A 15,416-nucleotide genomic window follows, 5' to 3' on the forward strand; every position below is an offset into this window, starting at 1 on the left:
TCTAGCCTTCCAATTAACGACGACAACAAAAACAACAGTGGTTTGCAAGTTCCAACAGCTTATATATAGGGCACAACTCTTACATACGGCAACAATACCTCGTGGGGTGCGGTTGCTCAATTAAAATCCAGAAAAAATTATGCTTATTTTGAAATTATCCATGCTTTTTCAAAGTTAAATATCCAAAACACCCCCCACAAGGCACTAATTGATCAGCCATACCAAACACATAGTACGGCTGACGCACGCAAGACTTTCTCTATATAGAGGTATGTACATCTAGAATCTTTTTTAACCCCCAAAACCTTGAAGAAATTTTAATTGATATCATCATAGTTTTTTTGAATCGAAGGAGGTCAGCCATTTATTGAAATTGAAAGATTACAACGATACGATGCCAAAAGACATCAAGAAGGGAATAAAACAGTACGAAAAGAAAAATACATATGAAATATAAAAACTTAATAACGCAAGAGCAGCAACGTCGAGACGCAACGCTGATTTTACACTACCGATTGCAGCCGTGTAGTGAATTGAGTAGTCGGTGGTTTGACTACCCATGGAACTCCAACGCACAAACTGACAAAAATCAACTTGGCGTCGGAATGAAGGCACTCTCCCACCTAAAGATCGAAGCAGGCCAAGGGTGTCAGAACATGGCCATGTTGGCAGACGATCTTTCACGAACAGATACCAAAGACTTGGGTCCCGAATCCAAAACCAGTAACGCATAGGAGCCCCAAACCATGTTGGCAAATGAGCAATAGTCCAACAAAAATAGTGGGACGCAGCCCAAGCCCAACTCCCTCCTGGATCCCAGATCCGGATCCCTTTGCAAATTCCACCCGGATCCGGGTCCTTCTGACGCCGAGAGCAGACCAGTTGAGGCCGCCGACCACAAAGCCATGGAAACGGACCATCAGGCCGGCAACAAACACCCCACAAAATTGCGAACCCCTACAACCACCACCTTGAGGATCCAAAACAAAAACGATATCATCATAGTTGTTGGTCCTCGAATTTGTGTAAATTGACTACTTTTGAAAACTGCAATTCTATTTGACAAAACAAAGGGTAATTTGATTAGGGGGGTGAAATTTGCACACCCCACTTTACATTCTGCACACCGGCCCTTTCTAATTTTTTAATATTTTCTAATGTTCTCTTATATTTATTTCTCATATTACCCTTCTTCTCCAACCACTCAGTGCCCAACTTTGCTTCTCTCTTTTCTTCCGTCTTCTTCTTCTTCTTCTTTCTCTTCTGCCAACCCCAAGTCCCCAACTTTGCTTCTCCTCCAAAAAAGTACGCCATGCAAAAACAAAACCAATAATTTTGATCATTCACAAAAGTCTCAATCAAATCCAATTCAGCAAGACCCATGACAGATCCCGATCTTAATCAGAATTCAAAGCTTGCATGTAGGTATCAGAAACCCAATTGCTTAAAAATTCAAAATGAACCAAAACCCATCAATCATTGATCCAAAACGACGCGGAATTCCCAAACAATTCAACACCCAAATTGCATCACAACACAGAAACAAAAACCCATAATTCATTAAGTGCAAAATCACTCACCTCCGGCACAAAGATCTTCTTCTTGTGGGCTTGAACTAAAAACCAATCAATCTATCTACAATTTTTCACAATTGCGGTGTTGGCTCAGATTGAAAGAGAGAAGAAGAGGAGGGACTGGACTGGAATGGGGTTTTAGAGAGAGAAAAGGAGAGGTTTGCGGTTGGGTGTTTTAGAGAGAGTGAGGGGGCTTGGAGTCGCCTTTGGGGGCGGTGCGTTTGTGGGTGATTTTGAGGAAGCAGACGAGGAGGGAGAAGGCAGTGGTGGTGGCGGCGCCGGCGCCGGCAAGTGGGACTAGGAGGTGGATGCGGTGGGGTTGCAATGGTTGAGGGGATGAGGGTGACGGGGATTGGGCGATTGGGCGCATCGTGAGGTTGATTTTAATTGTTGAGTCTTTGGGTGTTGGGTGTGATGTAAAGGTTGAGTCTTTGGTAATGGTGGGTTGGTTTTAAAGGTTGAGTCTGTTAATGGCTATGATGCATGGAAACTTCAAATTGCATCCGTATCCCGTATCGAAACGGGATACGGGTACGAAACGCGTCGGAAACGCACGGAAACGTCCGGAAACGCGTATCCTGATTTGGATACGGTTTGGATACGTCTGTATCCTATTCGGATACGTGGGGGTAATCCCGACTTTTTACCCCCAAAATAGGAAAAAAAAAAAAAAAAAAAAAAAAAAAACCTCAATTCAGATCGAGAGAGAGAGAGACCTAATCTCAGATCGAGAGAGAGAAGAAAATCGCAGACCCAATCGCTTCGGAGTTCCTTAATTCTCGTCTGGTCTTCTTCCTCTTCGGAGTTCCTCGATCTGCTGCTCATCTGGTCTTCTAGCTTCGTCAATCGCAGACCCAGATCGAGAGAGAGAAGAAAAATCGTAGACCCAGTCGCTTCGGAGTTCCTTGATTCTCGTCTCGTCTTCTTCCGCTTCGGAATTCCTCTGCTGCTCGTCTGGTCTTCTAGCTTCGTCTAGTCTTCTGCTTCGTCTATTCGCTGTGGGAGTGTGGAGGTGTGGGTCAATTATGTGTGATAACAGCTGCTGGGTCAGGTATGATTGGAAGAGCATATGTGATATATGTCAATTTACTCAATTATGATTGTGATAATGTATAAAGTATAAACTATTCTTATGGCATGAGTGAATTGTGAATTTGAGAGTGTGTAACTTTGTTTATGTTTCAATTTTTTTTTTCTAATATATATATATATATATATTTAATTGACGTTTCCTTCACGTACCCGTTTCCAATTACAATTAATATTTGCCGTTTCCACGTATCCGATCGTATCATATCCGGGTACACGTACCCGTATCGGTGCTTCTTAGGTTAATGGTGGGTTTTTTTTAGAGGAGGAAGAAAGAAGAAGAAGAAGAGAGAAGAGAGCAGCAAAGTTGGGCCGAAGAAGGGTAATATGGGAAACAAATATAAGAGAACATTAAAAAATTAGAAAGGGTGTGCAAAATGTAAAGTGGGGTGTGCAAATTTCACACCCCCCCCCCCCCTTGATTAAGATCAATTAGAGAAAAAGAGGTTTATAAGTGAATTGATGTTGCTGCCTTGATGTGTTTAGCTGATTTTAGAAGCAGTTGTTTGATTAACAGAAGCTCAATTTTTTTGGGTTTTATGAAGATTGTGGGAGTGGAGTACATAGCAAAGTGCAGAAGTACAAGGAAGATTGTTGTATCTGCATCGGAATTGATAGAGAAAAAGAGGTTTATAAGTGAATTGATGTTGCTGCCTTGATGTGTTTAGCTGATTTTAGAAGCAGTTGCTTGATTAACAGAAGCTCAATTTTTTGGGTTTCATGAAGATTGTGGGAGTGGAGTACATAGCAAAGTGCAGAAGTACAAGTGTAACATCCCGTAACTTAATTCACCAGTTTACTAGTGATTTGGACAGTAAACGACAATTTGATTTACTTTTACTTTTTTTTTTTGGTAACTTTAGTGGCCCTAAAAGTTGACTTTTTGTTCGGGTCAAAATTTGAGAAAATGTTCTTCATGAAAGTTGTAGAGGACGTTAAACCGAGCACGTGCATATGTGGTACGTAAAAATCTGAGCTCGTATGCGAAAGTTATAAGCGAAAAGGGTAAAGTTACTGTTCATGGTAGATAGTATAAATTTGAAAAAGTTACTGTAGCCGGTAAGTTTAATTTCCATTTCCTCTTCTCTCTCCTCCCCCGCGTTTTCTCTCTCTCTTCTCCCTCTCTCTCCCCGCGTCGGCCTTCTTCCTTATTTTCTTGATTTCTTCTCTGTCCGGCGGCGGATTTGAGTGAAATCGGTGGCTATGGACTCGTCTCGACCTCCTCTTGGTGCCTGCGGTGGTGGCTCATGGCGGCTTGGCCGGAAAATGACGCATCGAGCTGTGGAAGTTTCACTGTAGCAGAAGTGGTCAACGCCGATTTCTTCTGATTCCGGCTACCCCAGACGGCAAAGTTGGGTCCTTTGGAAGCGCCTTACGACGTAGATGATGCTCCCCAAACCTCTTGAAGCGATTTGCAGCGTGGAAGAAGAAAGCATAATTGGAAGATTTTACTGTTCATTCGGGTTCAATCTTCCCCTTAATTGTTGAGGTACTTCTACTCATTTTCTGACTTTGTCTCAGTTGACAAAAGTGTTAGGTTTTATGAGTAGATGTTGCTGCCAAAGTTTGGTGGCCATCGGAGCTGGTGGCGGTGGCGGCGGCGCCGCCACTGTGGGCGGCGGTAGCGGCGGCTAGGGTAGCTTTTTAATTTCATTTTCTGGCTAGTTAAATTCTATAATTATCATAGAGCTTGTATGTGAAGTTTGGTGAATTTTGGAGGAGTTTGGAATTGTTTGTGATTTTCCGAAGTTCGGAAGTTTTGTGATGGAATTGTGGGAAATCCGGCCGTCGGATTTCCGTCGTTTTCATTGTGGAATATGTTAATTGAGGAATTGGTGTTGTGGGAGAGATTTGGGTTGAATTTGAGAAGTAATGGAGATAGGGATTTTCGGGTTTCGTTTAGGTTCGTATTTATTTTATCGGATTGCCGTTTACGGGAATATGATTGTGTACAGGGCAATGTTGCGAGCTACGGCTAGACGAAGAAACTCGTACGCTTGATCGCCTAAATAGTACTGTGAGTGGACTTTTGTTTTAAATAATGATGCATGCGTTTATTTTCTTGAATTAATGCTTTACCTAATTAATATATTACTTTCGAGCATACGAATGGATTTCGGAAATTTATTTCGGTTTATCTCGTGGTTTTGCTTTCAATAATGATTTTCTGAGATTGATTATGAATTATCTCGGTTATGACTTTCGGATATTAATTTTGTTATGCTCGGATTTGAAATTATGATTTATGTTGTTTTTCAATAAAGTATTTTCCAGGGTATTTTCCAAAATGGAATATTAGTTCATTATTGAACTTCCTTGCTTATTCATTATTGATCCGAGAATATTTTGGCGTGTGGGACACGCCGTTGATTTATTGATCTTTCCTATTTATTTATCGACTTTCGATTTTGGCATTGGGAATGCCTTGATGATGATTTTAGAATTTGTTTTGTTTCGGTTTACGGGGATTACGATTTATTATTATTTCTCGCCTTTTGCTATTGATTTGGAGATATTCTTGGCGTGTGGGACACGTCGTTGGAAATTCATTTGCGAGAGTTGGGGGAAGCCTTATGTATTTTGGATTTACTGGATTTTCGGTTATGTTTCCCTGTGCCATACTGAGGGGTGATTTTATCATGCTAGCATTGATTTTCCGCCTTTGTGGCGCGGTGATGGGATCACCGTAGCCCTTCCGCCTTTGTGGCGCAGGTTACTGTCTCTGTGACAGTAATTCTGTAGCCCAGTATCCTATCGCTACACTTAGTGGCGTAAGGGTATATTACGGGAGTTATGGGAGTTCTTTAGCCTGGGAGGCTATCACCCAACCAAGCCTGCGTGGCTTATTCGTATGGCTATCATCTTCCCCTACTTATACTATTTTTGACTAGCGGGGACTAGTCTGAGTTTTCTTAACCAGCGGGGCTGGACTTATATTTTCGAGTATTGAAATTTCAATCTTTTACTTTGTTGTTTTGACTAGCGGGGCTAGTCGGTTTTCTGGAGTTCAACGTTTTTCGGATTATTTTCTTAAGTGTTCTATAAATGTTGCATGCATCCGGATTTTTTTTATATATCGAAAAATGTGGGAAAGTATGAAGTTTTATTTTGGTTTATTCATATTAAATTATTTATTTTTGTCCACTCACTCTAACATGTTTTTCAATTACTTTCCCCTGGGCCCTTCGGTTTCAAATGCCCAGTTTGCAGGCGAAATTAGTTGAGGTCGGGCGTACATTGGAGTTGAGGCATAGTCAACAGCCTAGCTTCCGCGGTTGCCTTTGAGTTAGGTTGTCCTTATTTTCCTTTCTATTAGAATTGCTCTGATTACCTATGGGATTTATGTTTTTCAAGTTGAGGCTTTGTGTTTTGTGAATTGGAGATTGGTGTTGAGTTGGGGAGCAGGGTGGCTCCAGAAGTATAAGGATGATTTGATTTAGAAGTGTAAATGCTTTCTACAGGTTTTGGGTAGCCCATTTTAGGGGAAGTTCCGCCAAATTTTTGGTCGAATTTCTTCTAAGGTGGGCCCTGCAGGGCCACTTCGGATTTCAGGGTGAAATTCGGGGTGGGTCCTGTCAGTTGGTATCAGAGCATTAGGTTGTCAGATTCTGTAGACTTGCTTCTGTCCTGTTACCTTATACACTTGATGTTACACAGTACCTCCCGAGTGATGGCCCGACTGCAGCGGTTCCCCATCGTTTACTCTTCGGTGCTGATGTATTCATTAAGTGTGTAAGGTACATGTCTAGATGGTGTTTCTTTAGGTGCTATGCCTCTTGTACGCCGACCTCCTAGGATTTTCGTTTCGTAGTGGAGTGTTCGCATGTTTTGCACATTTCCCTGCTGATGGTAGAGTAAGATTACTCTACAGATTTGAGTTGTGCTATGAAATACGATTCGAGGAAATGTTGTGAGTATCTCTTCCTCGATGCCAACAAGTTTGTTGGGGCACGGTTTGAGGGGCGAGACCGGAATTTGATTTTGTGCCTGAATGTTAGAGATGAGCGTCCATTGTTTTGGGCTGTCTCTGAGTATTATGATTGATTCAGAATCAGGATTGTTGTTGGAATTGAATTAGTAATAATGATGGTTATGACTTTGAATCGAGTTTGGGGATTGTGTTACTTGTCACAATCGGTCTTGTAAGTGGCATGTGGAACATTACTAGAATTCGATGGAGATTCTTTGTGAATCTTAGTGTTGGAAACTATTTGTAGAGGAATCCAGATTGCAATGATCTCTACTGGGCACCTTATGTCGGTGTCAAGTACGCATCACTCTCCATTAGACAATAGAGAAATTTAAATAAATATTATGGGTTGTTATGGCTAGAGGCTTCGTTTTCAAGTGATTTTGGTCACTGATGTTGGCAAGCGAGAAGTGACGACAGTAATTGAGAGATATAAGTAGGATGAGATTTTTAGAAATTGTCATTTTGAGTCATACCCTAACCAGGGTGTATGGGTATAGTTTTGCTCGGAATAAAAGGATTGATTTCAGATACCACAACTTATAGTTTTGTCTTCCTGAGTCTTGGATGATAACGAGTAGGGAGATTAACAAGAATGGGCTTTTGTAGTTGATATGTACTTGAAGTTCGAGAATCGGAAGAATGCTTAAGGTTTTATAATAGAGTTGCGACTTTGGTCAGTAAATAATTTGGAGAGTTGGAATCAACTCTTCGTATGTGATATTATGCAAATTGGTGTCCTTGGTTATCCGCTTTTGAGTGAAACAGTTACACATAAGATTGGGGAATAGCGGTAATGACTTTGTTTGGTGTCCATAGAAGTTCGAACGGAATTACTATGTGATACGGAATCTGATTCGAGTTTTGAATCACGGAGCCTTGAAGGTTGAATTGTGATAGGCTCTTGGTGGAAGTTTTGCTTGACAGATGGGTTGTGATATGATATTAGTGGTTGGTGGAATAATTTTAAGGAAATAAGTTTTCAGTTGGCTCCGGAAATATTTTAAGTCAAGGCTTGACCAGGACTCTTGTTATTTTGGGTGGAAGGTATTGTAGCCTGTTTTTAAGTGACGTACTTCGGTAATGATTACTTTGAGGAAATTGGATCATTATTGTGGTGGGACCACGTTCGGATCCGGATATTGCTTGGTGTGATACAAAATGTTGGACGGGTGTCCTTTGATTTATTTTAAGGATTGTCCAGGAAAGACCTTGTGAATTGTGTTAGCTACCTCGGGGAATTAGTTATTGCTTGAATTGAATGCATGTAATGGACTTCTTTAGAGAAATTGAGCGAGTTTTACCACCATGGTGACCCTTAATTGGAAATGTATAGGAAGTTGTTGGTACGAGTGAATCCGGTCACCACTTGTCTGACGGTAAGATGACTTGAACAGGAAGTAGGAGTTGAGTTGGTATAAATTGATTGAACTTATGTTCTAGCAAGGTTTCAACAGATATTTAAGTACTAATTGTTGAGCTACTATGGTTAAGTTATGTTATTGGATTAAATCTTAGTGAGAAGATTTGGAAGAGTTTTGGGTACAAGTTTGGTTAGCACAGGAAAGTCATAGAGATTCTTGTTGTAGCTGAAATCTTATAAGTCAAGTGTCGATCGAGGAGCGGATTTGTGGCTATTTTATCCTCTTTTAGATATGGATAATAGACGTTTATTAGTATTGGCCTTAAGTTAAATAAGAAGAGTTGGCTATATTCTAGTATTTACAAGTTCAACGTTGTTTGACAGGACTGATTCCTAGTGATTATTGTAACATCAGATAGTGAACTTTTTTGATATCTTATTTTTCTTGTCTTAGGAGGTAGACTGTTTCCGTGGTACGCAAAGTGTTATATGTTTAATTAATTGACTTTGAGCTTTTCTATTTGGGCTCTTATTCGACTTTCTTTCCAGGTTGTTTTGAGTAAAAGAGTAGTTGCAAATTTTTGCTTAGCAGTGGCTAAGAGTTTTCGGTAATGCTTGAGGGCATAGTTATACTTTAGAACTGTTGAGTCAACAAGGGATGCTGTGAATTTTGTTGGGATTGTTGCCTCTGACCAGATTCCAGCTTGAGGATTTTTCTTTTCAAATGTTGAATTTCTTTCCTGCTGGTCAGATTTTGGATCAGATTTGGAACAATTTCTAGTGTTGTTTTATGCATCATAGTCCATTAGAGGTATGTGTCCATTAGAGGATTTGACACATACAGAATTTAGAACTTTTCTACAATGTCATACCTGTAGTAGAATTGTTATGAGGTGATGTTGGACAGATGGTTGGAAATGTTCTACTTGGGACTGGTGGAGCAGTTATGAGAGAGAGTTTTTCTAATTATCTAAGGTAGCTATCAAATGAGTTTTCTTGGTCGGCTCAGAACGTCATCTCAAAGCTGGACTAATGATTTTAGTCAGATATCAGAGTAGCGCAGTGGAAGTGTAGTGGCCCCATAATCTACTTGATTAAGAACTTATAGGTTCGTTTGAGGTCGACCTTTGTATGTTTGACTATGGGACCTTCACGTGAACGACCTTTGATTAGGAACTTAAGCACAAACAAGGAGGGAAGTGCTGTCTTGTGGTAGCTAAGGAAGTGATGTCTTTTGGAATTGTTGTTTAGCAGTGACCATCTTGTGGCATGGTTATCACAATGTTGTTGGTAAATGGGTTGGATTTTCACTAAGCGACTTTTGTGAGAAGGTTATGAATGCTATAATTTTAACAGGGTGATTTGTGATGACAATACCATGTGTTATCTGAGCTAACCATTGAAATGAATTTTCTTTTACCCCGGAATTCATGTACTTGCGAGTTTATGGTTCAACAAGACAAGTGATTCAAATATGGATGTTGATAATTTTGGATTATAAGCAAGTTTTCACTACTTTTGTGGTAAAGATCATAAAAGTTGATAAGTTTTGAGATTATGGTATTTTGAATCAATTGGTGTGCCCTTTCTTTTCTAACCGGCATGAAATTTCGAGGGCGAAATTTTTATAAGGAGGGGAGAATGTAACATCCCGTAACTTAATTCACCAGTTTACTAGTGATTTGGACAGTAAACGACAATTTGATTTACTTTTACTTTTTTTTTTTGGTAACTTTAGTGGCCCTAAAAGTTGACTTTTTGTTCGGGTCAAAATTTGAGAAAATGTTCTTCATGAAAGTTGTAGAGGACGTTAAACCGAGCACGTGCATATGTGGTACGTAAAAATCTGAGCTCGTATGCGAAAGTTATAAGCGAAAAGGGTAAAGTTACTGTTCATGGTAGATAGTATAAATTTGAAAAAGTTACTGTAGCCGGTAAGTTTAATTTCCATTTCCTCTTCTCTCTCCTCCCCCGCGTTTTCTCTCTCTCTTCTCCCTCTCTCTCCCCGCGTCGGCCTTCTTCCTTATTTTCTTGATTTCTTCTCTGTCCGGCGGCGGATTTGAGTGAAATCGGTGGCTATGGACTCGTCTCGACCTCCTCTTGGTGCCTGCGGTGGTGGCTCATGGCGGCTTGGCCGGAAAATGACGCATCGAGCTGTGGAAGTTTCACTGTAGCAGAAGTGGTCAACGCCGATTTCTTCTGATTCCGGCTACCCCAGACGGCAAAGTTGGGTCCTTTGGAAGCGCCTTACGACGTAGATGATGCTCCCCAAACCTCTTGAAGCGATTTGCAGCGTGGAAGAAGAAAGCATAATTGGAAGATTTTACTGTTCATTCGGGTTCAATCTTCCCCTTAATTGTTGAGGTACTTCTACTCATTTTCTGACTTTGTCTCAGTTGACAAAAGTGTTAGGTTTTATGAGTAGATGTTGCTGCCAAAGTTTGGTGGCCATCGGAGCTGGTGGCGGTGGCGGCGGCGCCGCCACTGTGGGCGGCGGTAGCGGCGGCTAGGGTAGCTTTTTAATTTCATTTTCTGGCTAGTTAAATTCTATAATTATCATAGAGCTTGTATGTGAAGTTTGGTGAATTTTGGAGGAGTTTGGAATTGTTTGTGATTTTCCGAAGTTCGGAAGTTTTGTGATGGAATTGTGGGAAATCCGGCCGTCGGATTTCCGTCGTTTTCATTGTGGAATATGTTAATTGAGGAATTGGTGTTGTGGGAGAGATTTGGGTTGAATTTGAGAAGTAATGGAGATAGGGATTTTCGGGTTTCGTTTAGGTTCGTATTTATTTTATCGGATTGCCGTTTACGGGAATATGATTGTGTACAGGGCAATGTTGCGAGCTACGGCTAGACGAAGAAACTCGTACGCTTGATCGCCTAAATAGTACTGTGAGTGGACTTTTGTTTTAAATAATGATGCATGCGTTTATTTTCTTGAATTAATGCTTTACCTAATTAATATATTACTTTCGAGCATACGAATGGATTTCGGAAATTTATTTCGGTTTATCTCGTGGTTTTGCTTTCAATAATGATTTTCTGAGATTGATTATGAATTATCTCGGTTATGACTTTCGGATATTAATTTTGTTATGCTCGGATTTGAAATTATGATTTATGTTGTTTTTCAATAAAGTATTTTCCAGGGTATTTTCCAAAATGGAATATTAGTTCATTATTGAACTTCCTTGCTTATTCATTATTGATCCGAGAATATTTTGGCGTGTGGGACACGCCGTTGATTTATTGATCTTTCCTATTTATTTATCGACTTTCGATTTTGGCATTGGGAATGCCTTGATGATGATTTTAGAATTTGTTTTGTTTCGGTTTACGGGGATTACGATTTATTATTATTTCTCGCCTTTTGCTATTGATTTGGAGATATTCTTGGCGTGTGGGACACGTCGTTGGAAATTCATTTGCGAGAGTTGGGGGAAGCCTTATGTATTTTGGATTTACTGGATTTTCGGTTATGTTTCCCTGTGCCATACTGAGGGGTGATTTTATCATGCTAGCATTGATTTTCCGCCTTTGTGGCGCGGTGATGGGATCACCGTAGCCCTTCCGCCTTTGTGGCGCAGGTTACTGTCTCTGTGACAGTAATTCTGTAGCCCAGTATCCTATCGCTACACTTAGTGGCGTAAGGGTATATTACGGGAGTTATGGGAGTTCTTTAGCCTGGGAGGCTATCACCCAACCAAGCCTGCGTGGCTTATTCGTATGGCTATCATCTTCCCCTACTTATACTATTTTTGACTAGCGGGGACTAGTCTGAGTTTTCTTAACCAGCGGGGCTGGACTTATATTTTCGAGTATTGAAATTTCAATCTTTTACTTTGTTGTTTTGACTAGCGGGGCTAGTCGGTTTTCTGGAGTTCAACGTTTTTCGGATTATTTTCTTAAGTGTTCTATAAATGTTGCATGCATCCGGATTTTTTTTATATATCGAAAAATGTGGGAAAGTATGAAGTTTTATTTTGGTTTATTCATATTAAATTATTTATTTTTGTCCACTCACTCTAACATGTTTTTCAATTACTTTCCCCTGGGCCCTTCGGTTTCAAATGCCCAGTTTGCAGGCGAAATTAGTTGAGGTCGGGCGTACATTGGAGTTGAGGCATAGTCAACAGCCTAGCTTCCGCGGTTGCCTTTGAGTTAGGTTGTCCTTATTTTCCTTTCTATTAGAATTGCTCTGATTACCTATGGGATTTATGTTTTTCAAGTTGAGGCTTTGTGTTTTGTGAATTGGAGATTGGTGTTGAGTTGGGGAGCAGGGTGGCTCCAGAAGTATAAGGATGATTTGATTTAGAAGTGTAAATGCTTTCTACAGGTTTTGGGTAGCCCATTTTAGGGGAAGTTCCGCCAAATTTTTGGTCGAATTTCTTCTAAGGTGGGCCCCGCAGGGCCACTTCGGATTTCAGGGTGAAATTCGGGGTGGGTCCTGTCAACAAGGAAGATTGTTGTATCTGCATCGGAATTGATAAGATAGGGTGCACTAGTTTGCTGTTGCTGTTCGTAGTTGTAAGCATTTTTGTTAGTTCTAATTTTGGAAATCTTGCACTTTTTCAATAGTTCTGATCCAAGAAACAGAACTGGTAGAACCATAAAGATAATAAATTGCAAAATTGTTTCATATGCATTAAATGATTAGGATCTTCTCCTATTCATTAATAGATTGAATTATATATGCAGTATTGAATTTTATTGGTGATGGTTTAGAATTTGGTTGATTGATTGGTGATGACTTTAAGAATAAGCATAAATTTTTGCTCTCACACTATTGGTGGACCTGTTGGGTTGCAATTCCATCCAATATTCACTAACATGTTTCTTATTGAGTTTCAAATTAGCTTGTTACAGCACTTTCTTTTTAAATTTTTTAACTACTTTGGAGCTGTTATTGGTGACGTTTTAGGTCAAAATTAAGTAAAAAATTATTTTGGTAAAATACTTGTGATACATCTTTGATGCAGATGTGGTACAATTTTGATACACAAATTATCTAGTGTGACGGTTCGAGCCATAGCCCCAAGAGTGATTGTGTAAAAATTGAGTGAATATATATTACTAATTCACATGTGATACAGTTTTGATGCACACCATGTTATACAACTTTAATAAAGGAGTGATACAGTGTGATGTGGTGGATTCAGACTCAGAAGGTGGTTTTGTGTAAAATTGAGTGAAAATTAATGAGTTTTGGTGATACATGCATGTCAACATGTGTGATACAACTTTAATACAAATGTGATACAATGTGACGTGGCAAGATCGTGTCCCAAGGGTGATTTAGGTCAAAATTGAGTGAAAATATTTTTGATGATATACGTGTAATACAACTTTAATACAGGTGTGACGTGGCGGGCCTGAGCACTGATTGGGGGCAAAGTTGAGTCCTAGGTCCCAAGAGTGATTTTAGACAAAATTGAGTAAAAATTTGTTTTGGTAATACACCTATGATACAACTTTGATATAGGTGTGATACAGCATGACATGGCAGGCCCTAGTCCAAAGGGTGATCTGGTGCAAAATATATTGAGTGAAAATGTACGTGTTTTTGTGATACATCTTTGATACAATTTGGATACAAGTGTGATACAATTTTAATACAACATAATATGGCGGGCCCATGCCCAAGGGAGATATGAGACAAAATTTGGGTGAAAATGTGTTTTTGTGATATAATTTTGAACAACTTTGATATACACATGTGATATAGGTGTGATATACCTTGGATACAGCATGATGTGACGGGCTCTAGTCCCAAGAGTGATTTGGGTGGAAATTGAGTGAAAGTGTAACTTTGTAATATTTTAAACATACATCTTCGATACATGTGTCATGCAACTTTGATAAAATGATGTGGCAGGCTCGGGCCGTGGGGCTGATTTGGGACAAATTTGAGTGAAAGTGTGTTTAGGTGATACATTGTATAGTATGACATGACGCCCTTGTCTCGAGGGTGATTTGGTGCAAAATTGAGTGAAAATGTAATTTTCTCATATAGCGTTGATATAGGTGTGATACATTTTTGATACAACAAGACGTGGTGGCCCGAGTCCCGAGGGTGATTTGGTGCAAAATTGCTTGGAAATGTATTTTTGTGATACATCTTTGATATAAGTATGATACAGCTTTGATATAACATGACGTGGCGGGCCTGAACCTTGAACATGATATAGGGTAAAATTGATCGAGTGACAATGTAATTCGGTGATACATGTGTGATACAGCTTTGATATACTATGACATGGCGAGCTCGAAATGGACAGCAAGATCGGTGGGCCGATAGGTGAGACCGCGATCCACAAAGTTGGCGAAGGACTGAGTCATCAGGTCAGTATAGAAAGGAAGAGGATTATCAAAGAAAGGGAAGCATGTTTCAAAGCAAAACTTGAAGGAAGTAAGAAGGAACCAGAGGTTTCGCCATTTGTGGGAGATGAGAGAGGTTTGGATCGCCTCTATTGTGAGTAGGAAGTGTGGGATGTAGACATCGAACACGAATTTTTGTCCACAGCCTCTGTACACCATAATCTTTCATAACAAAAATTGAAATTAGTAAGATGTCATATTCCAATTCTGCAAATACATTTTCAATTCCTTTGAAATTAGAAGTTGAACAATTAAATTTTATCTTCATCATTCTAAATGTTATTAAAACACTTTCTTTTATTTATAAACTAAGGTTGACAAAGAGTGAGCAAATTACCACTTACAGAAATGAAAAATGGAGCTAATACTACATAAATTGAGCACAATCAAATATTCGGAAGTTTCACAAGTATATATGATTGCATGGATGATACTAATAAATATGGAGAACATAAAGATGAACAAAATTGGAATCATGTATGATAGAATTGAAAATGCATATATACCTTTCGATCTGGTAAATCATTGATTCGATTCATGAACTAGAATAATAAGTCTCTAACAACATCATCTTTCTCTTCCTCTTTGCCATTACAGACCTTAAAAACTTTGATCACAATTTTCAATAGGTGAACAGAGAAAAGATATGATTAATTTGTATGTGAACTCCAACCTTAAGCCATAGTAATTTATAGGTTGAATTGATGGTTCTAAAATAGCGGTTTAGAAAAAATAAAAAAATTTAAAAAAATTGGCGTCCCCAAAATTGTGGGTTTTAGATTCTTGTGGGCGATTTTTGAAAATTAAAAGGTTCTAACTAGCGGTTTAAAAGAAGAAACAATAGGCGTCTTTGACAACTAAGGGTGGTTTAAAGTTGCGGAAAATTTTGAAAACCAAGAGGCGGTTTCACAGCTCTAGTTTCTAATTTAAAAAAAGAAAAAAAGAAATTAATAAGTTAGCTTATTATGCGTTATAAAGAATTTGACAACTAAAGATGGTTTAGACTTTAGAGTTGTGGGCGATTTTGAAAAACCAAGGGGCC

General features: G+C 39.4%; 3 long non-coding RNA genes across 3 annotated transcripts; 2 read left to right on the forward strand and 1 right to left on the reverse strand.

Moving 5' to 3' along the window:
- Positions 1 to 375: 375 nt before the first annotated feature.
- On the reverse strand, positions 376 to 2,641 carry LOC133733751 (uncharacterized). The gene is made up of 3 exons (XR_009857874.1): positions 2,263 to 2,641; positions 1,581 to 2,185; positions 376 to 970 (listed from the first exon to the last, which is right to left on the reverse strand). It is a non-coding gene; the product is annotated as an uncharacterized LOC133733751 (long non-coding RNA).
- A 1,109-nt stretch (positions 2,642 to 3,750) lies between these two features.
- LOC133728130 (uncharacterized) lies at positions 3,751 to 6,185 on the forward strand. Its single transcript, XR_009855636.1, has 3 exons — positions 3,751 to 4,152; positions 4,619 to 4,680; positions 5,867 to 6,185. It is a non-coding gene; the product is annotated as an uncharacterized LOC133728130 (long non-coding RNA).
- Positions 6,186 to 9,958: 3,773 nt separating this feature from the next.
- LOC133727949 (uncharacterized) lies at positions 9,959 to 12,594 on the forward strand. Its single transcript, XR_009855462.1, has 3 exons — positions 9,959 to 10,360; positions 10,827 to 10,888; positions 12,075 to 12,594. It is a non-coding gene; the product is annotated as an uncharacterized LOC133727949 (long non-coding RNA).
- Positions 12,595 to 15,416: the final 2,822 nt, after the last annotated feature.

Source organism: Rosa rugosa, chromosome 2 (genome assembly GCF_958449725.1).
Source record: "Rosa rugosa chromosome 2, drRosRugo1.1, whole genome shotgun sequence".
Taxonomy (NCBI): Eukaryota; Viridiplantae; Streptophyta; class Magnoliopsida; order Rosales; family Rosaceae; genus Rosa; species Rosa rugosa.